This window comes from Panulirus ornatus, chromosome 21 (assembly GCF_036320965.1).
Source record: "Panulirus ornatus isolate Po-2019 chromosome 21, ASM3632096v1, whole genome shotgun sequence".
Taxonomy (NCBI): domain Eukaryota; kingdom Metazoa; phylum Arthropoda; class Malacostraca; order Decapoda; family Palinuridae; genus Panulirus; species Panulirus ornatus.
In genome coordinates, this window is record NC_092244.1 from 12059609 (window position 1) to 12086625 (window position 27017).

The following is a 27017-nucleotide window of genomic DNA, read 5'->3' on the forward strand; positions in this document are numbered from 1 at the left end:
ACGGGCCGTCGTGATATAGTGGTGAGCGTTACTGACCATGAGTCAGCGCGGGCTTGCCCGGGGGGTTCGAATCGTGGGCGTGGCAGTTGGCCTATTCCTGACCCAGGTGTTTGCCTTCCCCTCGGGGGGGCTGGTCGATAAGGAGTTACCTGATGTAGCCTTGTGTGTGTTTGTTTGTGTGTGTGTGTGTGTGTGTGTGTGTGTGTGTGTGTGTGTGTGTGTGTGTGTGTGTGTGTGTGTGCTTACATAAATAGGAGTAAAGACTTGGTACATATGTATGAAGGTAAGAGACGAGGCAACACGAGTGTAAGACTCTTTCCCTGTAAGATACAAATACTAAACACACACACACACACACACACACACACACACACACACACACACACACACACAGGTTGAACACCACGCGTTAGCCAGAGAGAGAGAGAGAGAGAGAGAGAGAATCTGACTGTTGTCTGACAGGTCATTGCATTTCATCGTATATTGTGTATCCGTTTGTTTGGGGTCTACATTGATAGGAGCTCGAGACTGGCCCAGTGCTTCACTTGCTGTTCCTGGATGAAGCCTCGAACCACCACTGTGAAGCCTCGGTCATCCGCACGTGAAGCCTCAGTCGTCCAGATCTGAAGCCTCGTCCCTCCAAGCTGTGAAGCCTCTGTGCTTCAGTGGACAGTGTTTGTGTTGCGTCATCATCTGGGCTGGCCGTGAGCCCCTCACCAGGTCTTGGGTCAGTTGGATTTGTTGGTCTCTGGATCCCAGTGCATTAAGGGCACCGCGGTAGCGCCACAGGGAGCGAGTGCCACAGTGTTATCGCCATAGTGATGGTGGTGTAACGGGAAGCCCAGTGGCCATTGTGGTAGTGCCACAGTGTGGTGGTGGTGGTGGTGGAGGGAAGGAGCGGACGTGTAGCGATGCCACACCCTTGCCCCTCACGTAAGGGGGCTGGCGTGGGGCGAGTGTTGCCAGGGCAGCCAAAACACCTTGGCTCTTTAGCATCACAGACTTAAAGAAAATATTAAAAGCACAATATACAGAAACTTTATATATCAGACTGTAAAAAAAAAAGGTGGGGTTGTAGGTCACAACCTGAAAACAAAAGGTAGGGGATTGTTGTCTTAAGACTACAATAAAACTCTTGGATCACAACCTGCCGAGGGAGGTAGGGCAGAAGATATCCTCCAGTGAGGTGGAGTGTGGTTGTGTGGTAGGCCCGTGTGTGTGTGTGTGTGTGGGTAATGTCTCCCCCTCTACCGCATTTCACTGACCTGCCGGACCTGGTGTTTACCCCCCCATAGTGTGTATTTTGGGTAATGTCTGACCTGGCCCACCCGACCCACTCGTCTTCCCCCCTCTCCCATGCATCAACCAAAGTGACCCCCCTCCTGCTCTGCCAAACTGAGTTTACTTTTTCTTTTTCTTATTCTGCCTTTATATATATATATATATATATATATATATATATATATATATATATATATATATATATATATATATATATATATTCCCCTCCGTTTTAGCGTCGGAAAGTATTGATCTGGCAAATGGTAGTCTTAGATATTTTACTGGAAGATCAAACCTTTTTTTTATTTTTTATTTTTATTTTTTTTTTTTTTTTTTGTGTGTGTGTACTTCTTGAACCGTATATGTGCTTTTTTTAAACCTTAAGTCACGTCTCCCGTAATCTGGGCCAGGTTACGTGTGGGTGTGTGTGTGTGTATATGTATTGACGACGGCGCCATCTCGCAGGCTCCTGCAGCAGCTATGAGAAGACGACGACGACGAAGACGACGAAGAAGACGACGAGTGAGGGATAGTGAAGAATGATTGAGGAATGTGAGCTTTGGTGTGGACACAAAAGGATGTCCCACACACACGCACACACACACACACACACACACACACACACACACACACACACACACACACACACACACACAGGAAGTAAGTCAGGGAGGACCTCATATGACGAGAGAGAGAGAGAGAGAGAGAGAGAGAGAGAGAGAGAGAGAGAGAGAGAGAGAGAGAGAGACTCTCTTTACAAGACGACCAGATTGATGTGCTGCCTGTGGCTGGGGCTTATTTTTCTTCCTGGAGGCTCTGCCATTGTAGAGGCGGCTTGTGAAGGTCTCGCCTCTGTTGCGAAACCCTTCCTCCGTGTCGTAAATATTTTTTCCCCCCTTTTTTTTTTGGGGGGGGAGGGAGGAGGTGAGTCATACATGGAAGACGATAGGTAAAAAGAGGTTTAATGTGAGGTTCGAATACTTAAATGTGTGAATATGGTACATAGAGAGTATATATATATATATATATATATATATATATATATATATATATATATATATATATATATATATACACATACATACATACATACATACATACATACATACTTACACACGAAACCCTAAATTACCCTATATAGACAGAAGAGGATACATAAGCCTTCAAGCACTGTATTTTGGCATGGCAATATCATATCCTAAGATGGCTCAGGAGAAAAAAATATACATTCCTTTTGTTGGTCTGTTCGGCGGCGAATACAGAGGTTCTTGGACGAATACAGAGGTATTGCTCGTTGCTCTACGTTTGTATTCCACTGATGAAAGGTGGTGGTACATTTCCGATCTCCGCACAACACAAAGGGAGAAAGAAAAACCCCCCATGTTGTGCATTCAACATTCCAACTTTTTGAAGAAAACCTTTTCAGATCTTTTCTTGTGAATGCATATGAATCTCTCTCTCTCTCTCTCTCTCTCTCTCTCTCTCTCTCTCTCTCTCTCTCTCTCTCTCTCTCTCTCTCGTGTACTTCATCGCCGTTTCCTGCGTTAGCGAGGTAGCGTCAGGAAGAGACGAAGAAGAAAGGCCGCAGCTGCTCACGTCCATTCTCAAGCTGTCATGTGTAATGCACCGATACCACAGCTCCTTATCCAGAACCAGGCCCCACAGACCTTTCCATGCTTAACCACGGACGCTTCACGTGCCTTGGTTTAGTCCATTCACAGCACGTCGTCCCCTATATACCACAGAGGTTGAATTCATTCTATCACCTACAAACCTTCCACCGTTTAGTATGTTCAGGTCCCGATCGGTCAAAATCTTTTTCACTCCAGCCTTCTTTGTGTAATTTAGTCTTCCAGTTCTCTTTGTTCCCTCCACTTTTGACACATAAATCCGCATTGTCAACCTCTCCTCACTCATCCTCTCCATATTGTCCAAACCATTTCAGCACACCCTCCTCAGCTTTCTTTCATTTCCAGTAATGGAGACGTTAACCCTCGTAATTCCTCCTGTTGTGTTGACTCTGTTTTAACCAGCGAACATAAGTTCCAAGGATTGACGACTGAAGATACAGGTTCGTGGTATGATAAGACATGTGACATGTATATGGTCTTTCCTTACGCCCAGGGTCCTCCCTCCCCTCGTGCATGGTATAGATGATACATAGCGTAACTTTAAGCCCCTTTAAGATATAGCCACATATGGTAAGAGTGTTAGAAATGTTAATGTAGAAACCTTTTTGTTTTTCTCTTGGTTTAAAGTTTAATAAGGCATAGAGGAGAGAGTCGGTAATTCTAAATGTTTCTATTTCCACTTGGAAATGTGTGTGTATATCTGTGTTTGCGCATGTGTATGTTACAAGTAACATGTGTATGATATAGTTTTAGCATCTGCCCTTAGTCTTAAGGCTCAGAATAGACCTGACCCATTTGGTCGGTCCAGCCCGTAAATTGGTAGTTAATTGGCGTATAATTGGCCCCCACGCCAGCTGGGGAAAAATATTACCTAACCCAGATTTCACCAGCGAAAAAAAAAAAAGAAAAAGAAAATATTGGTGGTATAAATAGTAGCTTATTGAAAGAAATGCCAGACACAGGCTTTTGATCTGTGTTAATTACCCTTCCAAGATAAGGCAGTAAATTGCTGTCTTGAATAGAATGACATCTTCTGTTTGTCATTATCTGTGATTCTGGTTTTGTTATTTTTGATGTCGGATTTTCTAGACGCATTAAGGGATTGTGCTTTTGGGGGGGTTGTGGGTTGGTGTGTTGGAGGGCATTATTTTAGTGGGCACAAATGTGACGTTTGTAGTTTTGTGTGTTTGTGGATTTATCTTCTAGGATTTTTACATCGATTTAAGAATTTTATTGTCTTAAGGATTCGAGCTGTTTCACATGTAAAGTAGCATTTGATAGTCATTTAAGGCAGTTTTTTTTTTTTTTTTTTAAGGGGAATGACACTTATATTACTCTGTTTCTTGTACATGACAGTACGACCCTTGAGCACGACCGTACGGGCCCTTGAGCACGACAGTACGGCCCTTGAGCACGACAGTACGGCCCTTGAGCACGACGGTACGGCCCTTGAGCACGACGGTACGACAGTTTTGCATGATTTCATATCCTCTGACCTGACCCATAAGTACTGAATGGGTTTTCCGTGCGTTGGAGGAGATTTACGATTTTTGAAAGGGATTTAACGTGCTGAGGGGGGATTCATATGTTCGGAAAGGGATTTAATGTGTTGAGGGGGGATTCATATGTTCGGAAAGGGATTTACTTGAACAGAAGGGGACTTGCATTGCACGGTAAGGAAATGACATAAGTTGCATGACTGCGCTAGTGTGGCAGAATTACGCCAGTGTGGCAAGAATTACTGGACCAGTTTGAACTCCTGTTCCGTTGTTCCAAGTTTTGTGCTTCATGCTATTTGACGAACAGCAGAGAACATTTATTGGTGCTCTCTTATATAAGAGAACAATATGATGTTATATCCACAGAACAATATGATGTTATATCCACAGAACAGTATGATGTTATATCCACAGAACAATATGATGTTATATCCACAGAACAATATGATGTTATATCCACAGAACAATATGATGTTATATCCACAGAACAATATGATGTTATATCCACAGAACAGTATGATGTTATATCCACAGAACAATATGATGTTATATCCACAGAACAATATGATGTTATATCCACAGAACAGTGTGATGTTATATCCAGAGAACAATATGATGTTATACCCACAGAACAATATGATGTTATATCCACAGAACAGTATGATGTTATATCCACAGAACAATATGATGTTATATCCACAGAACAGTGTGATGTTATATCCAGAGAACAATATGATGTTATATCCACAGAACAGTGTGATGTTATATCCACAGAGCAATATGATGTTATATCCACAAAACAAACGCCAGCTCATGTTGCACATGTACACTATATTTTTTATTTATATATATATATATAAATGTATTTTTCGTGTTTATTGTTTTAACTGGAAACTGGACACCAGTCTGGGTTGGAAAGTGAGTGTAGAACAGTCTGTTGTGTAGCCTTCCTCCGTTGGTGAGTGGAATGTTCTTCTCCCAACTCTTTTCATTTGATCTCTGAAGTACACGACACCCCCTCCTTCCCATTAACCCCCTTAGACAGAAGGCGCAGCGAGAACTCCCCTTTCCGTCTGCGGACGCCCCTCACCACGGCCATATCATCATCATCATCATCATCATCATCATCATCATCATCATATCATCATCATCATCATCATCATCATCATCATCACACGCCCCCCCGACACCACAGATGCGACGTCAGACGTGCGGGGACAGATCAAGACACACTGTCGGAACGGTGGCTGGGCCCCAGAACTCACGGGGAGTGTGTGTGCCTGAGCGCGGCCACAGAAATCATTTTGCTTTTCGAACTCCCACAGACAGACACGAGTCCAGCTCACACACACACACACACACACACACACACACACACACACACACACACACACACACACACACACACACAAGCATACACACAGACATACTAAAATACCATGTGAAAGCTTACTGGTACAAGATTTTGGTCGGCAGTAATTATGATGCCTCAGCATTTCCTAGAAACGGTTTTTATCCGCTCCACTTTTAAGCTACGTCTCACCCGTGCTTGGTGGAAGAGTAAAAGTTTTTTTTTTGTGTGTTTCCGAATCTTTGAAAATTGATGAATAGTATCGTGAATATTGTACCAGGAGGTTACGTTAATTTAGGTTATGTTCATTTGGGTTAGGTTAGGTTACCACCGGTTAATGAGTGTTCATTTGGGTTAGGTTTGGTTTGGTTAGATGAATTAAGTCTAGTTTGGTTAGGTTAGGTTAGCATACCGGTTAATGAGTGTTCATTTGGGTTAGGTTAGGTTAGATTGATTAAGCCAAGTTTGGTTAGAGTAATTTAGGTTAGGTTAGGTTAATTAAGCCAAGTTTGGTTAGAGTAATTTAGGTTAGGTTAGGTTAGGGCCGGTATCCGTGTCGTATCCTTCTAATTATTGATACAAAAGATTTAGAAATTGAAAATGAAAAGAAAGAATCATAAATACACTGACGTCATTTCCGGCTGTAATCCACACCGTGTGACGTTACCAGCGAATCCGTACGTTGTGCGAGACACTGTGAGGGGTATCCAGTTACCAGTGTCACGTGACACCCCGTGACACCCGGGTGGGTGGGGTGTGTCATGAGAGTCACATGACATGCTCTTGTTATCGGACTGGTTGACACCGTCATGAGACATACCCTAGCCCCACCTCACCCCTTAACCCCCCCACGTAAACCTCCCCCGTAAACCCACACGTAAACCCCCACGTAAACCCCCTAACCCCCCACGTAACCCCCCACGTAACTCCATTTCATAGGTGGGCCATTTGTAATGTCGGCCATAGTGATCGTCCTTCTGCGTCTCGTGGTGTGGCGGTTAGCGTTACCGGCCTTGACGGTGCACGCGCCCTCTCGCAGGCCAGCGCCTGGGGTCGGGCCCGCACGGGTTCGAATCCTGAGCGCGGGTGTGGGGGTGGTAGGTGGAGGAATCCGGGCTGCAGTTTACCCCGGTGTTCATCCTCCTCTTGTGGCTGTTCGAGGAATTGGTTACTTGGTTTATGCCATATATATATATATATATATATATATATATATATATATATATATATATATATATATATTTTAGATAGATAGATGGATAGATTGATAGATAGATAGATAGACGTCTCATCTAACATCGAAGAATAACTTCAAATGTGGGAGAAGACATTCCCACTGACCCCACGTACGCAGTCCTTTCCCAGCGGAGAGACGTGAGCAGTCGCAGTCATGTCACCCGCAGTCGGGTCACCCGTAGTCATGTCTGTCAGGTCGCCTGCTGTCATGTCACCCGCTGTCATTTCGCCCGCAGTCGGGTCACCCGCAGTTATGTCACCCTCAGTCGGGTCACCCACAGTCAGGTCTCCCGCAGTCATGTCACCCGCAGTCATGTCACCCGCTGTCATGTCACCCTCAGTCGGGTCGCCCTCAGCCGGGTCGCCCGCAGTCAGGTCGCCCGCAGTCATGTCACCCGCAAGAGACTCTTTCGCACTGCATCGCGAGAGGATGAGATGCGTGAGCGGCGCTTGGGGGGGCCTTCATCCACCACACAGCGCCAGGATGGAACAGGTTTGCGGTAGGGGATGAAGATGAAGAAGAAGAAGGAAACCCACCCCTCCTTCCTTCCTTCCACCACAGCAACCCGTTATGGACGAAATGGCCATCACAGAGATTCGAGACTGGTCGCCTCTCATTCCAAGGTGGGGTGCGGCTGTGTGTGTGGGAGGTGTGGTGTCTCACCCGCCTCTCATTCCACCTCCCTTTACAAGATTTGTGTGAGAGAGAGAGAGAGAGAGAGAGAGAGAGAGAGAGAGAGAGAGAGAGAGAGAGAGAGAGAGAGTTTGGTCTTGGTCTCTCTCTCTCTCTCTCTCTCTCTCTCTCTCTCTCTCTCTCTCTCTCTCTCTCTCTCACTCACACACACACAAGACACATACACAGATGGCGCCGTTCTGAGGGTGGACTGGTATAATCCCCAGTCCTTCCTTGTTGGTCATTTCAGCCGAGTGTATTCCCACCTCATGTGTATAGCAAGCTAGTGTTGTCATATCCCTCATTAACCGAATATTTGTTACTCTTCCTCTTCTTTTTTTTTTTCCATGTCTTTCGCGATAATCCAGCTGTATTCGTTCATCTTGGCGATTGATATCGTCTCGTTGGTGTTAGGTGTGTGTGTGTGTGTGTGTGTGTGTGTGTGTGTGTGTGTGTGTGTGTGTGTGTGTGTGTGTGCGTGTGTGTGAGGGAAATGTAAAGTTGCTTTTCATCCCTGCGTCTTGACGATTCGAGTGATCCACGCTGAACACGGGGGTAGACTCTTTAGTTATTCTGTACCAGCGTTAGTTAGCGATTCAGTTATGAGTGAAGTGTTCGCGCACGCTCCTGTAGTAAGTGGAAGATGGTCTGCAGGCCAAGTGGGCGGAAGGAACCCCAGTGGTCCACTTGCACGGAAGATTTTGAAATGAACTGGAGATGATTATCATTCCCCTTTGCACTGTCGTTGGACACTCCCCCTTGACGCAAGTGTCATGTGATGAAAGACTGAAGCCATCGTACCCAAGAGTCGTACCGTCATGCTCAAAGGTCGTACCGTCGTGTTCAAAGGTATAGTACCGTCGTGTTCAAAGGTATCGTACCGTCGTGCTCAAAGGTATCGTACCGTCGTGTTCAAAGGTATTGTACCGTCGTGCTCAAAGGTATCGTACCGTCGTGTTCAAAGGTATCGTACCTTCGTGTTCAAAGGTGTCGTACCGTCGTGTTCAAAGGTATCGTACCTTCGTGTTCAAAGGTGTCGTACCGTCGTGTTCAAAGGTATCGTACTGTCGTGCTCAAAGGTATCGTACCGTCGTGTTCTAGGATGGTGTACCGTCGTGCTCAAAGGTATCGTACCGTCGTGTTCTAGGATGGTGTACCGTCGTGCTCAAAGGTATCGTACCGTCGTGTTCTAGGATGGTGTACCGTCGTGCTCAAAGGTATCGTACCGTCGTGTTCTAGGATGGTGTACGGTCGTGCTCAGGGACCTGAACATTGATCACCAGTGTGTAGATCCCCAGGAAGCTGTACGTTAGGGAGAGGAACGCTTAATTTGCGTTTAAATGCCGAATCTGTTTTCATGATGATGGTGGTGGTGATGGAGGTAGGGAAAAAAATATGGATGAGATATTAGATACGAAAACGACCTCCTGTGTGACGTAGCTGGTTACAGTCTACTTCTACTTCTACTACTACTACTACGGAAAGGTGTGTGTGGGGGGGGTGTCGTGTGATGAAGGACGTATCCTAAAGACCCACTGAGATTGGTGGCTGAGTATCTATAAGCGTGTCGCTTATATATATATATATATATATATATATATATATATATATATATATATATATATATATAGCGAGGTAGCGCAAGGAAACAGACGAAAGAATGGCCCAACTCTCTCACTTACATTTGTATATACATAAACGCCCACACATGCACATATACATATCTATACATTTCAACGTATACATAAGTGGACATACACAGACATATACATATAGACACATGTGCATATTCGTACTTGCTGCCTTCATCCATTTCCGTCGCCACCCCGCCCCACCCCCTCCAGACGTCGCCAGTATCGTAGATTTGTGTACTAAAACCTTGAGATGTTGCATGAGGTTCAAGACACAGGAGGTTCCCGAACCCTGGTCTCCAAATATCGTTTCACCCCCAGAAGATTCGGTTCACCCTGACTTCCAAATATCGCCATCACGGGAGGGTGGCCAACTCAGACCTGCAACCCAGAAGATTCATAAGCCCCTACCTCCGAATATCGCCAACCCAAGAAGATTCAGATACTCTGACCTCCAAATATCATTAGTGTAGGTCACTCTTATTAAGTGTGGTGTCTGCATTTCAACGGAAATACATTCACAAAACGTATATACATATAATTTGCATATGTATGGATGTATGTATAGTCTCATATTGCTGTTGCGAAGTGGAGCACTTAGTCTAAAAGTGTCGTGTGCGTAATTACCATCGGTATAATGATGTGACGCCGTCACACTGTGAGAAGGGTTAGGGTAAGGGGGGGCGCGCCCCGTGGATTTTCGGAGGGGGGGAGGGGAGATAGGGGGTCGGAAGTGGTAAGGTTGGGGAGGGAGGGAGGGGCATTATGCTCCATTCATATGCTAACGACCAGGCGTGTGGGTTATAGTGGTTGGGGGGAGGGAGGGTGTGTGTGTGTGTGTGTGTGTGGAAAGACGGGGGGAGAGAGAGGGAGAGAGAGAGAGAGTTTTTTGGGGCGCCAACACTTCCCATTTTCCTCTCTTCCTTCTCCCCCTCCCACTTTAATTATTAGAAACCCCCCGTGGTATGACGTTCTCTAGTCTGTATGTATGTGAGTTTTCCTTTTTTTTTGAGACCTGTGGGAGTCCTTTGGTTGCAGTTCGGGGTATGCCATCCGCTCTCTCGCCACATGACACTCGGAGGGACGTTCTCTATCGCCCTCGAGATCCAGAAACCGCTTCGATCCACTCATTAGAAAACAAGCACTCCTCCTCCCTCCCCAAGAGCGTTTTCTCCCACGCTGAGAGAAATGCACCCTCCTCTCCCACTCGAGCCTCTTCTCCCCATCTGAAACCTCCTCCTTCAGAGAGGAGAAACCTCCCCCCCCCAGGGTGGGGTTGAGGGGGTCTCTAAATGTTCTCTGGTCACGTTCGTCCTGTCGCCCGCCCGCCCGCCGGGCCCCCGCCCCCTTAATCCCATTAAGATGGTCTTTAGCCAAGATGCATAAAGGTTTGCTCCCATCGTCGCCATCTTCTTCGTGCGTCCCTTCTCCCGGAGGGGGTTGTGTGTGTGTGTGTGTGTGTGTGTGTGTGTGTGTGTGTGTACAGAGACCAATGCAAGAACGTATTAGTTTTGGTGGTGGTGATTGGGCGTCTTTCTATAAGCGGTGGACAAAGGTCTCTGGCGGTGTAAGGACCTCCGTTAAGAGGCCGTTGGGAGATGCGTTCACCATCCTCAAATTGAAAGGTCTCGATGGACACAGACGAACTCATTGTCATTGATTAGTGTAATATATACGTATATAGGGAGACTCGCAGATGAACTCGCTGACATTTGATGAGTCGTGTCTCTTTGTAGACGATGATTGTGTTGATGCCTTTATGTGTGTGTGTGTGTGTGTGTGTGTGTATTTAACCAGTTGATGATGATTAAGATGTGACGTTACTGTTAGAAGGCAGCTGTATATTGTGTAGTGGTTAGAAATACGCGTTCACTGTTAGAATATCATCGTTTAACATTTGTTAGACATACCTCCTCAATTTCTTTTGTAAACCAAGTTGCCCTCCGGTATTAACGATATATTTGTTCTGTTTACTTTGTATTTCGTAGATTAGAACGATGTTTCCCCGTTAAGACCCCCCCCTTGGGTGTGACGACGCGACCTTTGACCTGGACCATTACTGTCAGTCAGGTCATATCGTGCTCGAGGGTCTTTACCGTCGTGCTCCAGGGTCGTGCCGTCCTTCCCAAGTGTCGCACGGGACTTTGCTCAAGGGCCGTACCGTCGTGCCCAGTTGGCTAACATCACGTCGTATAAAGGACAGTACAAGCCCCCTGCCGACAACCCAGCCACCACCACAGCTTAAGTAAGACTAAAGTGAGAGTGAGGCTCCAAAACTAAAAATGAAAACATAGCCTCCCGAGGAAAATGAAATATCGGCGGTGATGAATTATGGTGTGGGGAGACCCCAGGGTTCGAAGCCAAAGTTCCCGACAAGCCTAAGAAAAGTTTGTCTCTCCTTTTCTCAGAAACATCGTAACTCTGGGTCCTAACACCAACTCCCCGGGCGATGCCTGCACCCTCAGAATTACCAGCCACAGGCAGACCTGGGACGCCGCCGCCGAGGTGGTGGTGCTGGAATTTGCCACAGTTCGTTGACGGTGGAGGAGTTCGGTGCAAACGCGCCGCCCAGTAGGAGGCTTCCGTTGCTGGTTTCCAGTCGGCTGGCTGGCTGGCTGGGCGCTGGCTGGCTGGCTGTCCCCTTCCTCCTCCTCCTCCTCCTCCTCCTCCCATCACATCTTCCGGCGATGCTCACTTGAAATGCTCTCACAAAGGGCAACTAATGTCCCCGCAGCTCAGTGTGCGAAAGCTGGAATGATGAAGGGGCGGATACGGTCGCCCGCCACGGACAACTTCATTAAACTGGAAAACCGGATTATTGGTGGACTGGAGGAGACGACGGACGCCCACTGGACCTTGGACACCCAGGCCCTGGCCTGCTCCTCCTCTCATTCGGGATGAAAGAGAAAGAGTGTGTGTACGTGTGTGTTATGATGTCTTCACATTTGAGCACTCGTTCCTGAGAGGCTGGTGGCTAGAGATGGCTTAAAAGGGATATATTTTATCCTCCTTGGGATGTGAGTCCTTAAGGGATGGATAGAGGTGGTGATCTGTCATTTGGGATGTTCGTTTGAGCAGTTGAATGGATAGAAGGGATGTGTTTTATTTCTGGGATATAGTTATTTCTAACGAGGGTTAAGGAAGGATAATGTTAACGTTGTGTTTGTCAAAAGCACCCTGGCTGGAATCGTCTAAGATTTCAGTGATTATCTCTGTATTTCAAATCTCATTACCCGGCGAGGCTGAAGGAAAGCAATATACCTTCAGGTCCGCTTACAATTTCTGGTGGTCCAGCGTAAATGCACCTTTGGAAAAGGGTCGGGGGAATATATGCACACGAAACGGTGTATTCATGAAATCCTGTTTTCCAGTATATTCCAGATGGGTTGGGATCAACATTCGGGTGTAGTTTATAACATATTTTTCTATTTACGTCTTCGAATTGTAGTATGTAGTGTGTAGAACGAGTCTGGTAAATTTACTTAACGTAGTCTTAGTCATTCACTTTGATTCCACCATAAAGTCGTTGGTTTCGAGCGTGGCTGGAGTGAAGATGCCGTGGCTAAAGCAACAACGTGAAACTCAGCGATGGAAGGCGAGTTGGTTTTGAAGGCCACGGTCACTTGGAATGTGAAGCCAGGTACCACTGGCTGGAGGTGATGCCATTCCAGGACTCGCTTCCTGAATGGGATGTCATTCCAGGACTCAATTCCTGGATTTGATATCATTCCAGGACTAACTTCCTGGAGGTGTTGTCATTCCAGGACTTGCTTCCTGGAGCTGATGTCATTCCAGGACTGCCCTCCTGGAGCCGATGTCACTCGAGGACTCACTTTCTGTAGATGTTCATTCCAGGATTCACTTCCTTGGGGGGGAGGTGATGTCTTTCCAGTACTCAACTTCCTTGAGATGATGTCACTCCAGGTCTCACTGTCTGGAAGTGTTGTCTTCCAGGGGTTCACCTCCTGGAGACGATGTAGTTCCAGGACACCACTTTCTGGAGGGAATGATATTCCAGGACATCACTTCCTGGAGGTGACGCCATTGCAGGACATGACTTCTTTGAGGTGACTGTCATTCCAGGACATCACCTCCTGGAAAAGTGATGTCATTCCAGGATTAAGTGCCTAGAGGTGATTATACATGCCAGGTCCCTCTGGCTGGAGATGACATCATTCCAGGCAAACACAGCCGAAAGTCATGTCAATTCAAGTTCCATCGGCGGGAAGCGACATCATTCCAGACTTCCCCTCTTGGGGGCGCTGCCATTCGAGAAATAACTCGAAGTCTTTTTTTCTTAGTGTTGGGTTCTGAGAAGGGATGCTGGGCGACGCCTACCGTGAAGGCTTCACGCCCACTGTTCACGCCCTTGTGTGCACCTGGCCATTAAAGTCTGGAATGTGGTGGCGTTTTTGGAGTGCACATGTGTTTGATGTACGTGTGTGTGTGTGTGTGTGTGTGTGTGTGCGCGTCTCATCGATATGTGTATCCCTGTGTACGATTTGTATACAGAGTAGGTTGTTTATATGAGCGGTCACACCGGCCATGATGTTGATGGCGGAGGTGGAGTGTGGTGGCCCGTGTGTGTGGTGGGGAATTGATGAAGGATTGACAACCGCCCAGCCAGGCCAGAATAGCCAGTCATGCTGACGCTGTGTGTGTGTGTGTGTGTGTGTGTGTGTGTGTGTGTGGAACACCATCGTGTGTATGATTTTTGGTTTTTGACCTTTTTTTTTTCAAGTCTACAACACCTGAGATGGAAACTAGGACGTTAAAAACCATTGTTTACCGAGTGAAGGACCACCAGTCATGGTCCTCATTAGGGTCAGTCACACACCAGGATCTCGTCTCTCTCTCTCTCTCTCTCTCTCTCTCTCTCTCTCTCTCTCTCTCTCTCTCTCTCTCTCTCTCTCTCTGTGAAAGTAGCGTTAAGGCCAGAGACCATCTTACGTGGACCTTGGGGTGTGTGTGTCTGTGCAAAGTCTCTCATGCCTTCACGTCAACGGCGAGGGAACCCAGAGAGAGAGAGAGAGAGAGAGAGAGAGAGAGAGAGAGAGAGAGAGAGAGAGAGAGAGAGAGAGAGAGAGCACCTTAAACTCGCTGCTGCTGTCAGAGAACGCACCACTGAGGTCACAACCCACCACTGAGGTCACAACCCACCACTGAGATCACAACCCACCACTGAGATCACAACCCACCACTGAGATCACAACCCACCACTGAGATCACAACCCACCACTGAGATCACAACCCACCACTGAGATCACAACCCACCACTGAGATCACAACCCACCACTGAGATCACAACCCACTACTGAGATCACATCTCACCACTGAGATCACAACCCACCACCGAGGTCACAACCCACCACTAAGATCACATCACACCACTGAGATCACAACATGAGGGGAATGCTGGCATCAACAGGCTGGCTGGGGACCTTCACAACGTGACTGCTTAGTAATGACAACTGTCGAGGAATTCTCCATCAGAGTGAGTTTCAAGGGACGATTGTGTGAACTGGGTGTAGTGGCGGTGAGGGAGGGGAAGGGGGGGGGGTGTGTTTGTGGGTGTAGTGGTGGTGAGGGAGGAGGGGGGGTGTTTGTGGGTGTAGTGGTGGTGAGGGATGGAAGGGGGAGGGGGTGTTTGTGGTGTCTTCTCCCTCTTCTTCGTCTCCTCCTCCTCTTGCTCTTCTTCCTCCTCCTACTCTTCCTTTTCCTCCTCCTCCTCCAGTGGTGGTGAGGGAGGAGGGGGGGGGGGGGGGGTTGTGGTGTCTTCTCCCTCTTCTTCTCCTCCTCCTCTTGCTCTTCTTCCAGATCCTACTCTTCCTTCTCCTCCTCCTCTCCCTATTCTTCCTCCTCCTACTCTTCCTTCTCCTCCTCCTTCATCACAGTCGTCATTCCTCGTCGTCGTCTTCTTCCTTGTGTTATTTCCTTCTTCTTCTTCTTTTTCTTCTTCTTCTTCTTCTTATTATTATTATTATTATTATTATTATTATTATCAAGTAGTTCTTTTTTACCCAAATCTCTTGTTCAAACCAACTGTGCGCGCGCGCGCGTGTGTGTGTGTGTGTGTGTGTGTGATACCAGAAGTGCTGGTGTTATGTTTCACGTTAACCTTTCATTCCTTACGTCTTTTGTTTGTTATCATTAGTAATTCCATATCTTAAGATTCATCAGCCATGGCCCCTCCCTCGGGTATGTTATCGGTGCTACAATATGATTAACCTCTGCTGTGAACGTGGTTGGGTCATGTTGCAAGTATGTTGGTGAACATGACCGGGTCATGTTGCAAGTATGTTGGTGAACATGACCGGGCCATGTTGCAAGTATGTTGGTGAACATGACCGGGTCATGTTGCAAATATGTTGGTGAATATGACTGGGCCATGTTGCAAATATGTTGGTGAACATGACTGGGTCATTATGCAAATATGTTGGTGAACATGACTGGGTCATGTTGCATGTACTTTGCTGAACGTATCCAGGTCATGTTGCAGGCATGTTGTTTGAACGTGTTTCCCCTCATGTTGCAGGTATGTTGCTTGACCCGGCTGGCGACTGGGCTGTCTTTGATGACCCTCCCATCGACCTCTCGTGACCTCCATCGACCTCTCATGACCTCGGGCGACCTCTGATGGCCTGTGTTGGCGTGGCTCGTGGGTAAGTGTACCCGCTCACGGGATCCCAACCCTTTGAGGGCAGTCTTAACCCATTGAACCCTCAAGCGCATTTGCATAATATTTTTTGAGTGTCGTGAGAGACGGAAGGGGAGGGGGATTGGGACACGCGCCGGCTGCCTTGGGGGGAGAGGAAGAGAAGAGGAGGAAGAGGGAATGCCTCTGTGGGAGTGTGGCTCTTGGGACGAGTTTCGGGAAAGGGGGAGGAGAAGGAAGAGGGAGGGAGGAAGGAGGAGGGGGAGAGAGCTGGGTGGATATTTATGTATTTTGTGGGCGGGATATAAAAATGATCCCGGAAGCCAGTGGCGGCGAGCCCACCTCAGGTAAACCTCAGGCCAACTTCTACGTCCATCCGAGCTTGATGGGGGTAAACCGTGGGTATACGCTTCAGTAAACTGTCGGTATACCAATGGTATTCTCAGACCATCACCGCTATGGAAACGTCTCCTGGCTTTCTCCATTATTATTGCCTGGTCTCGTCTCTTTAGAAGGTTGCTGTGGCCATTTGGGCCAGTACTTGGTCATGCGATCTGGCACTTGGATTTAGACTTGGCCTTTGAAATCCTACTTTTCATAGCCAGGGTGATGCCCGAACACACCTCGTAGGCAGGTTTGGAAGGGATGTATGGTTTTTATGTGAACACGGAATTAATTCATCCTGCTTTATATATATATATATATATATATATATATATATATATATATATATATATATATATATATATATATATATTTTATCCCTGGGGATAGGGGATTAAGAATACATCCCATGTATTCCCTGCGTGTCGTAGAAGGCGACTTTGTATAACCTGGGAGTGGGGATTTATATGACCTGAGTGGGGATTTATATAACCAGGGAGTGGGGATTGCTATAACCTGGGAGTGGGGATTGCTATAACCTGGGAGTGGGGATTGCTATAACCTGACTCCCATCTCTCTTGGGAGTGAGTTGGGATCGGCCCTCCCAGTTATCGCCTGTCTCGTGGGAGTGCTTTGGTGACCGCGTGCCCACACGTATTCAATCTGGGCCAGACGACGGAGGCAAGCACGCACGTCGTAGACGCACATTAGGAGAGAGAGAGAGAGAGAGAGAGAGAGAGAGAGAGAGAGAGAGAGAGAGAGAGAGAGAGAGAGAGAGAGTGCGTTTGCATGCTTGACCCCAGGAATGATCACAGCCCCTCGGTGTTCTGTTGGGGGAGTGAACGAAGAACTCGCTTGTTATCATTACCTTGAGATGATAAGAAAATCCCACAACACACACACACACACACACACACACACACACACACACACACACACACACACTGATCACCGCCTGGGCATGTTATCTTCAGCGAACCAGCGCGTGCAGTTGTTATGACCACGAGAGCCCACGGCGCGCGTTGAGACAAAACCCAAGACCCCTGCACGGTGTTATCCTGGTGACGGCCCCCAAGGACTGTTATCTTGAGATATTGTTCAAGAGGCCCCGGATCAGATATCTTGTGTTCACCTCCCCTCCCTCCTCCCTCTTAGTGTTATCTTGGTGTAGGCAGAGCCCCGCACACGTACAGTGGTGTGATCACCTCCCCTCCCTCCTCCTCTCTCTTAGTGTTATCTTGGTGTAGGCAGAGCCCCGTACACGTACAGTGGTGTGATCACCTCCTATCCCTCCCCTCCCTCTCTTAGTGTTATCTTGGTGTAGGCAGAGCCCCGCACACCTACAGTAGTGTGATCGCGCGAAGGGTACGCTGGGGGAATCACCACCCTATCCATATGCCAAAGGGATCGGCTTCAGGAACACTTGTAAGGTGAACGTAAGCAGCGATCATGGGTTCGGATGACCATTGGGGTAGAGTAGACTGCCACTCGCCCCCCTCCTCTCCTTCCTCCCCCGCCGTTGCAACCATTTCGCAAGATGCAGCGACGTGGTAGAGCAAGGTAGACCAATGAGGCTGGGGGCTGTAAACCACGAGTGAGGTAGACTTCTGCAGTGAGGCTGGGGCTGTAAACTACGAGTAAGGTGGACTTCTGCAGTGAGGCCGGGGCTGTAAACCACGAGTAAGGTAGACTTCTGCAATGAGGCCGGGGCTGTAAACCGCGAGTGAGGTAGACTTCTGCGGTGAGACCGGGGCTGTAAACCACGAGTGAGGTAGACTTCTGCGGTGAGACCGGGGCTGTAAACCACGAGTGAGGTAGACTTCTGCAGTGAGGCCGGGGCTGTAAACCACTGCGATGAGGCCGGGGTTGTAAACCACTGCAGTGAGACCAGGTGTGTCCGTGAATGGAAATTTGGAAGGTGTGTTTATTGATATGATAGACAGAGAGCGAGTTTCTATGGTTCTTGGTGGTTGAGGGAGGTAGATTCGCCCAAAGATTATATCATCTGTTCCATACAACGTAAAATGTTGTGTTGTTCAAAAAGAAAAAAAAATGTGCAGGATCACAACAGGTACTGTATATATATCTGTTGTATTTTTTTTCCTCCTCCCTCCCGTTGTTGTAGTTGTGTTTCTGTTGAGTCCTTTTAGTCTTTGGTGGTGGTGGTGGTGGTGGTAGCTCTCTCTCTCTCTCTCTCTCTCTCTCTCTCTCTCTCTCTCTCTCTCTCTCTCTCTCTCTCTCTCTCTCGCTGGAGGAGAGAGTTTTTAATACAGTTAGTGAGGAGGGTTTTTTTTTCTATTATTATTATTTTGAGAGTTAGCGCTTATCACCTCAGAGCCACATGGAAACCCCTGGGGGTCGATTCTGACGGAGACGGGGGTGTAGGAGGGCCGTAAGGTGGGGAGTTTAAGGGGGGGGGAAGGGATGATGGGGAGGGGGAGGATCGTAAGGCTATTTTTTGCCGTGCATGGGGGACGACTCTTGTTTACCTTAGGGCAATATAGTGGAGTAGAGGAACCTAATGTGGCGCCATCACACCTGGGGGGTTTCACCCCATAGGTAGACGAATATTGAGTGCGCGGGGTGGGGTCTCAGGTGACCTGTTTGGTGACCTGACCAAGCTAGATGATAGTTCGACTGCCCCTAGGACACTTGGGGGGGGGGGGGGGGGGAGGAGAGGGATGGCAGTCACTCACCCCGGAGATAAGGGGGGGGGGGTAAGATATGAGGGAGAGTGGATGACAGTCACCCACCCCGGTGATAAGGGGGGATGAGATATGAGGGAGATTGGATGACAGTCACCCACTCCAGAGGTAAGGGGATGAGATATGAGGGAGAGTGGATGACAGTCACCCACCCCGGAGATAAGGGGGAGGTGAGAAATATCCCGAAACGTTCACAACCTGGCATGCCATGACCTGACATAAGGCGGAGAGGGAATGATTACATCCTCCTTAATCCAGTTTCCAGCCTCGCTAATGACTCCTTCATACACAGCAATCATTTAAGACTCTTTTTTCCCCTGCGTCAAGTGGGCCCGTAATGACCTCCAGGTAGATGGGAGTTCCTGCCGATAGATAGATGACCACTTAGCATCAGGACTCTGGCCATCTCGTTAACTAGCTCGCTGCGGGACGGAGTCTTAATTAAACACTTGTATTTCTTAACATCATCTTTCCAAAAATCACATTGGCTCTGATAAAAGGCTCCCTAATCCTTTAGGTGACCTTGATAGACTTGGTAGGGTGCGGGTTACATGCAGGGACGGGCTGGTAGATCAAGGCGTATCGTGGAAAAGGTCTTGGGGGGGTCTCATGATTTTGTTCAGGACTCGCGGTACCTGCCTGGGAACTCTGTGAGGTATGTGGTGATGTGGAGGGGACCTGCGTCAGATACTGGTGACCTCCGGGGACGTGTTCCAGACACTGGTGACACCTGGGGACCTGTGTCAGGCACTGGCGACACCCGGGAGGACCTGTGTCAGGCACTGGTGACACCCGGGAGGACCTGTGTCAGACACTGGCGACACCCGTGAGGACCTGTGTCAGACACTGGCGACACCCGGGAGGACCTGTGTCAGGCACTGGCGACACCCGGAGGATCTGTGTCAGGCACTGGTTACACCCGGGAGGACCTGTGTCAGACACTGGCGACACCCGTGAGGACCTGTGTCAGACACTGGCGACACCCGGAGGATCTGTGCGTTTACCGTCCCTGACACTCTGGGATCGGGGAGCCGCGACAGGTTAGTGGCGATGGCCTTCACCCAGGCCAGTCGTTAGCCACTCGGTCCATGGCCAGGGGCAGTAAAGTGGCCTGGTTAATTTTCTGCTTTTCTGCCCAGTGGAGTGATGGCAGCGGAGTTGGCTGATATTTTCCCCGTCACCCATTCCCTTTCCAAAATGACTCAACTGGAATGGGGATCTGTGGCCTGGGAGTGCCCACTGGGGTGAAAGGATTAAAACTGGTCTTCAGCCTGGAAGGACATGGAAAATATCTCTCTCTCTCAGGCTGACACTGAATCTGGAAATGTTTCTTTGGTAAAGATTTTTCTATTTTCTGATATTGGTCTAGAGATGTGGTCCAGGGTGCAGGGACCTGTAAGTGTGTTGGCGGGTGATAAGATCTGGAGGTATCCTATATTCTGAAAGGGCTTGGAAATGTCCCTTGAGGATGAAGGGAACTAAGATTGTTCTGTGAAGGGGGAAAAGGACCGGACGTAATCGGAATACCCTCAGAATAGAAGCATATGGAAGTGTTTGTTCCAGGGTTGAAGGACTACTGGAAGTTTGTGCTCCAGGGCTGAAGGGCTGCTGGAAATTTGTGCTCCAGGGTTGAGGGACTGCTGGAAGTATGTCCTCCAGGGTTGAAGGACTGCTGGAAGTATGTCCTCCAGGGTTGAAGGGCTGCTGGAAGTATGTCCTCCAGGGTTGAAGGACTGCTGGAAGTTTGTGCTCCAGGGCTGAAGGGCTGCTGGAAATGGGCGCTCCAGGGTTGAAGGCCTGCTGGAAGTTTGTGCTCCAGGGTTGAAGGCCTGCTGGAAGTGTATGCTCCACGGCTGAATGACTGCTGGAAGTGTATCCTTTAGGGTTGAAGGACTACTGGAAGTTTATGCTCCAGGGCTGAAGGACTGCTGGAAGTGTATGCTCCAGGGCCGAAGGACCTCTGGAAGTAGTGCTCCAGATGTTGAGGACAGTGCATGTACAGAGGAGAGGACGTGGGTATAAGTTATGGGATGGCAGAACCTGGTGTTGTCCCGCAGGATGGAAGAGTTCCATCTCTTTGCACAGGAGGGAAGGAGCTGAAGATGTGCTTCCAGGAAGATTTTCATGTATTTACTTATTTATTTTTTATTTATTCCGTTTATTTATATATTTTTTCAAGGATGGAAAGATCATAAAGTGATGGAAATCATCGAGGTGGCCACACCCCAAACAACCATTTGTGTGTGTGTGTGTGTGTGTGTCACCTTTTCGAAGATCTTGGTAGCTGCCAAGTGGCTCCTTTATGATGAGGTCTTCAGCACCTAACTAGGTGTTGACGAATCCTCCTCGCGCCTCATGCGGGCCCACTCTTGTGGGAAAGTCTTGTGAGTGTGTGTGAAGGGCCACGTACATGGGCGTTGGCCACGTACGTGGGCGTTGGCCACGGACGTGGGCGTTGAATAGCTAGCTAGCTGCTGTAGGTGGTTCCCGACTACCTTCCTGGAAGGATTGGATGCGTCTCGGTAACGGCTTCCCGGAAAAGAAGTGACGGCGGGTTTCTGGATGATGGCCCAATGAGAGAGAGAGAGAGAGAGAGAGAGAGAGAGAGAGAGAGAGAGAGAGGCGGACATGTTATGCCCTGGTTCTGGAGTTTTATCATTAGCCCCAATGGTTAAAGAGAACTATTTATTATTCTTTTGATACGAGAGAGAGAGAAAAAAAACAATGTAGCGTCTCTATAAAGAACCGTAGATCCTGAGGCCCATTTGGGTCGTGCTGGGAAAGACATGGCCGGCTCGGCTCTCTCTCTCTCTCTCTCTCTCTCTCTCTCTCTCTCTCTCTCTCTCTCTCTCTCTCTCTCTCTCTCTCTCTCTCTCTCTCCCCTGGACGCACAACTGCCGGTCGTATCGCCTGGCGGTGCCGGCGGCCGGTTGGCTTAGGGTCACGGGCTGCCCCCGGTGTCCGGTTAATTATACATCAAGTGTAATTATGACGGATGGTGAGGACTGGCTAATACCCCGGTGGATGAGGTTAATGGTACGGCTATGGCGAGGGGGAGGTGGCCATTATCATAGTGTGGTGGGGGTTTTATTGTCCAGGTGAGGGAAGGAGTTAGTGTCCAGATGAGGGGGGGATTAACGTCTTCGCGAGTGGGATTAGTGTCCGGGTTATGAAGGGGAGAAGGATTAATGTCAAGATGGAGGGGGATTAATGTCAGGGTGGGAGGGATTAGTGTCCAGGTGAGGAGGATTAATGTCCAGATGAGGGGGATTAATGTCAGGGTGGGAGGGATTAGTGTCCAGGTGAGGAGGATTAATGTCCAGATGAGGGGGATTAATGTCAGGGTGGGAGGGATTAGTGTCCAGGTGAGGAGGATTAATGTCCAGATGAGGGGGATTAATGTCAGGGTGGGAGGGATTAGTGTCCAGGTGAGGAGGATTAATGTCCAGATGGAGGGGGATTAATGTCAGGGTGGGAGGGATTAGTGTCCAGGTGAGGAGGATTAATGTCCAGATGAGGGGGATTAATGTCAGGGTGGGAGGGATTAGTGTCCAGGTGAGGTAATTGCCCGCTTAAGTGATGAGGATTGATGCCCTATGGGGATTAATGTCCATATGAGGAGATTAGTGTTCAGGTGTAGGGGATTAATGTCCAGTTCAGGGGAGATTATTGTACAGGTGAGGTTTTATGCTCGGATTAGGGGGATTAATGCCTTGGTGATGGGAGGGATTTTTTTTGTATATAGGTGACGGTAATTGGTTCTGCTGAGGTAGGTGGATTAATGTAATTTTCAAAGACGTTAGTGTGTAGATGTGGTGGTTGGGGGTAGGTGGGGTGGATGAGTTGCTTGCTTGGTTTAGAGGGATGAGCGACAGGAGTGGATGAATGGTGTTGTGGATTTATTAATATGAGAAGAAAGAGGAAATGCAGAAGAAGAAAAAGAAAAGGACTTGCGTGTCTGGGAGCAGAAATATAGGACAGAAGAGAATTAGTGAAAACAATGGAAAAGAAAGGAAGAGGAAGAAGACATAAAAGAGGAAGGGAAGGAAGACAAAGAAAGGAAAGGAAGGAAGACAAAGAAAGGAAGGGATGGAAGACAAAGAAAGGAAGGGAAGGAAGATAAAGAAAGGAAGGGAAGACAAAGAAAGGAAAAGACAAATAAAGGAAGAGAAAGAAGACAAATAAAAGAAGGGAAGGAAGACAAATAAAGGAAGGGAAAAGACAAAGAAAGGAAGGAAAGGAAGATAGAGAGGAAGAGAAAAGACAAAGAAAGGAAGGAAAAGAAGATAGAGAAAGGAAGGGAAGGAAGACAAAGAAAGGAAGATAAAAAAAAGACAAAGAAAGGAAGGGAAGGAAGACAACAAAGGAAGACAAAGTCTGGGAAAGAGAAAGGGTTTGTCTTCAGTCTCGTGCGTGGGTCTGTACCTCGTCTCTCGTATTTCTCGTATTTCCGGCGCTGGCCAATCGCTATAGAAGCAGCCGGGAGATAGCGAGCCACAGCTGGGAGGGAGGTACCTAGTAGAGCTGGTGGGGGTCATTAAGCCATCACAGTGAAGATGGTGTTAAATGAAGTAAAACTTGAGATAGACATAGATAGAGATTGATTGATTGATTGATTGATTGATTGAGAGAGAGAGAGAGAGAGTCTGTGTGGCGATATGTATAGTTTGCTTTATATATATATATATATATATATATATATATATATATATATATATATATATATATATATATATATAGAGAGAGAGAGAGAGAGAGAGAGAGAGAGAGAGAGAGAGAGTCAAAGTATTAGACGACTGAATGAACGAATCCACGTCATTTCTAAGATTTTTACGCCGATTTTCTCTCTCTTTGTGGAAACTACTGTAAGTTCCAGGGGGGTCTGTGTCTTATAACCCCCTCCCAACCATCAGCACACACTCTCTCTCTCTCTCTCTCTCTCTCTCTCTCTCTCTCTCTCTCTCTCTCTCTCTCTCTCTCTCTCTCTCTCTCTGGCCTGTGTTGTGACTTTAGAGATACCTGGCATACGTTATTCACGAGAGCAGCAGCAGCGTCATACATTATTCATTAGCAGGTAGAGACCGGGCCAGCTTAAAGCGTATTCAAAGATGCACCGCCAGTTACTTTGCTACTTTAAAGTCATTCTTAAACACACACACACACACACACACACACACACTCACGCCAGATACTCAGCTCTTATAAGAGGTCATTTGATACGTCCAAAGCGAGGTGAACATGTATGGGCTGCCCCGGCCGGGATTCGAACCCGGGCGGGCCGGCGCGTGAGTCATAGTCATCACCGCCAACCCATTACCGCACGCCGCGGAAGCTCCCTGATCCCGTGTGTTCCTCCAGTGGTTAGTTGTATTGCATTCCCCCAGAGGTTTTGACACGGTATGTTAACAGTGAAGTGAATGTTAACGTGTGTTAACCGTGAAGTGAATGTTAACATATGTTAACTGTGAAGTGAATGTTAATATATGTTAACTGTGAAGTGAATGTTAACATATGTTAACCGTGAAGTGAATGTTAACGTATGCTAACCGTGAAGTGAATGTTAACATAAGTTGACCATGAAGTGAATGTTGACATATGTTGACCATGAAGTGAATTTTAACACATGTTAACCATGAAGTGAGTGTTAACTCATGCTAACCGTGAAGTGAATTTTAACATGGTCCACGTTAATACCCGGCCCCACTTCCTCCTTCCCCTGCTGGAGGACGGAGTGACTCGTGGATCAGTTGGCAATTCATAAAAATCGTTTTATTTATTTATTTTTTTTTTTCAATTTTAAGGGAGTTGATTTGCATACTGGAAATTGATGGACGTGTCAATACCTGGGGGGGTGGAGGGGGCGGGGGGGGACGTCTGTGACGTGTGATTGGACACCGGTCCTCTCCACCTCCCTCCCCTTCCTTCCCCTCCAGTCCTGTATGGTGGATGTGTCTGGTGGTTCTCCTCCAACACCACCACCACCAACACTATCTACCATTCCTCTCCACCACCACCGCTACTCTCCACCACCACTCTCATCCGCCACTTCTACTCATATTTTCCACGCAATTTATTTTAAAATGATTGCTTTCCGATACTCCTTCCTACATATAGCCAGCCCCCCGTCCTCCTAGCAGGGGGAAACTAGCCAGGCAGGTAGATAATCTACTAGCCAACTAGCCAGATTACTAGCTAGCTAACCAGTGTACTGGCGACCCTGCCGTGGTAATAGCGAGCCATCCCAATATGAAGCCATCCACCCGGACAATTGTACCAGTCAGCCAGACAAGTATTATGCAACTCCTCCACACACACATCACCCGGTCATCCAACCTACAGCCAGCTAATCATATTGCTAACCAGTTAAACTGACTTCCACCAGTCAACCAAGCTGTTCCACCAGTCAACCAGGTAAAGAAAAAGGGGGAGGGTGGGAGGTCTGTTCCAAGCGCGATATGACCGGGATGAAGAGATCTTCTTGGAGGAAGAGGGGATGAATACTTCCATTCCCGCAACAGTAGACGCTGCTGTGCGTTTGGCGGAGATAGAAGCATCGCCACGTAAGGGATAGTAATTTCCCCAAGAAAAAATTCAGAAGAGATCTTTCGTGAGCTGTCCAAGTCGTCTTTGTTGAGGTGCTAATATTTACGTTTAAAAAGGGGGCTGCTGGAGTGGGAGGTGGTGCTGTTAGAATAGATTATAGTTATGAGAGTGTGGTCAGACGAACCGTCTAGGAGGCGAGATCGTGTAGCTACATCAGGAAGGATTTAGAGGTGGAATAACAGATCCTGGAATATTACGAGAGTGGTCACAGTGGTCAGGAATATGATTGAGATGGGAGATAATTTGCCCCCCCAGATCGTGGAGAATGGAAAACGCGAGGCTTTCCCTCCCCCGACCATCCGTATGGGAGGAGTTCAACCTTCCCCTATGGTGAACGTTGAAATCCCCCGAGGTAGAGGATCTCTCTCTCTCGGCTTGCGGGTGAGAGGGTGATGCCACAGGTCTCATGGCAGGAGTGTAAGTAGTCGAAGAAAGTGAGAGATGAATGATGGAATTAGGAGAACAGTAGACGAAATTATGGAATTAGGAGAACAGTAGACGAAATTATGGAATTAGGAGAACAGTAGACGAAATTATGGAATTAGGAGAACAGTAGACGAAATTATGGAATTAGGAGAACAGTAGGCGAAATTATGGAATTAGGAGAACAGTAGACGAAATTATGGAATTAGGAGAACAGTAGGCGAAACAAATGAAAAGTTGGGAGACAGACCTTGAGCCAGATAACATCAAATTCTGGGAACTCAAGGTCTTCCGAGGCGTGCCAGTGTGTAAATTTCAGTGCCCCCCCCCCCCCTTTTTTTTTTTTGATGTTTGGGGCCTTATCTCTACCCCAACAGATTAGATAAGGCTTATCCTGCTCTGTTGACCTTACGATCACTCAGGCTGTTGGGAGCCACGTCCTGCAGACCGACTAGCCCTCCACACACACACACTGCTCTCTCTCTCTCTCTCTCTCTCTCTCTCTCTCTCTCTCTCTCTCTCTCTCTCTCTCTCTCTCTCTCTATTCGTGGCTCTTTTTTTTAGTGATATTTTGTTTGTTCTTTCGTGATCCTCATGTCAAAGGGTCATCACTTCCCACTTGGGGCGGGTTTCGAGGACATACCACGCCGGGTTCCCCCATGTTTATTTGCACAAGCAGATCAAGAGGTGGTGCTGGCGAGGCGACGGAGGAGGAGTATCCCAGCTTGCTGAAGACCTTCTTGCCTTGCCTCTCTCTCTCTCTCTCTCTCTCTCTCTCTCTCTCTCTCTCTCTCTCTCTCTCTCTCTCTCTCTCTCTCTCTCTCTCTCTGGGCCCCAACCGGAGTTACGACAGTTTTATGCCCCCAGTGTCGTGCTTGGGATTCGAACACCGGGTGCTCGGGGTCTTCCTGATTTATGAAGAGAACCTTTTTTTTTTTTTTTCTT

At 47.9% G+C, this 27017-nt stretch overlaps 1 protein-coding gene across 2 annotated transcripts in view; it reads left to right on the forward strand.

Annotated features, from left to right (window-relative positions):
- The window catches only part of kek6 (kekkon 6), a 398199-nt gene that overhangs the window by 161501 nt on the left and 209681 nt on the right, over positions 1-27017 (forward strand). The window contains exon 2 of one of the 2 annotated variants that reach the window (XM_071675739.1): positions 15838-15964. The exons of the other annotated variant lie outside the window; for it this stretch is intronic. The gene's annotated coding sequence lies outside the window, so the exon portion shown is untranslated. The remainder of the gene's footprint in view (positions 1-15837; positions 15965-27017) is intronic. 2 annotated transcript variants of the gene reach the window in all.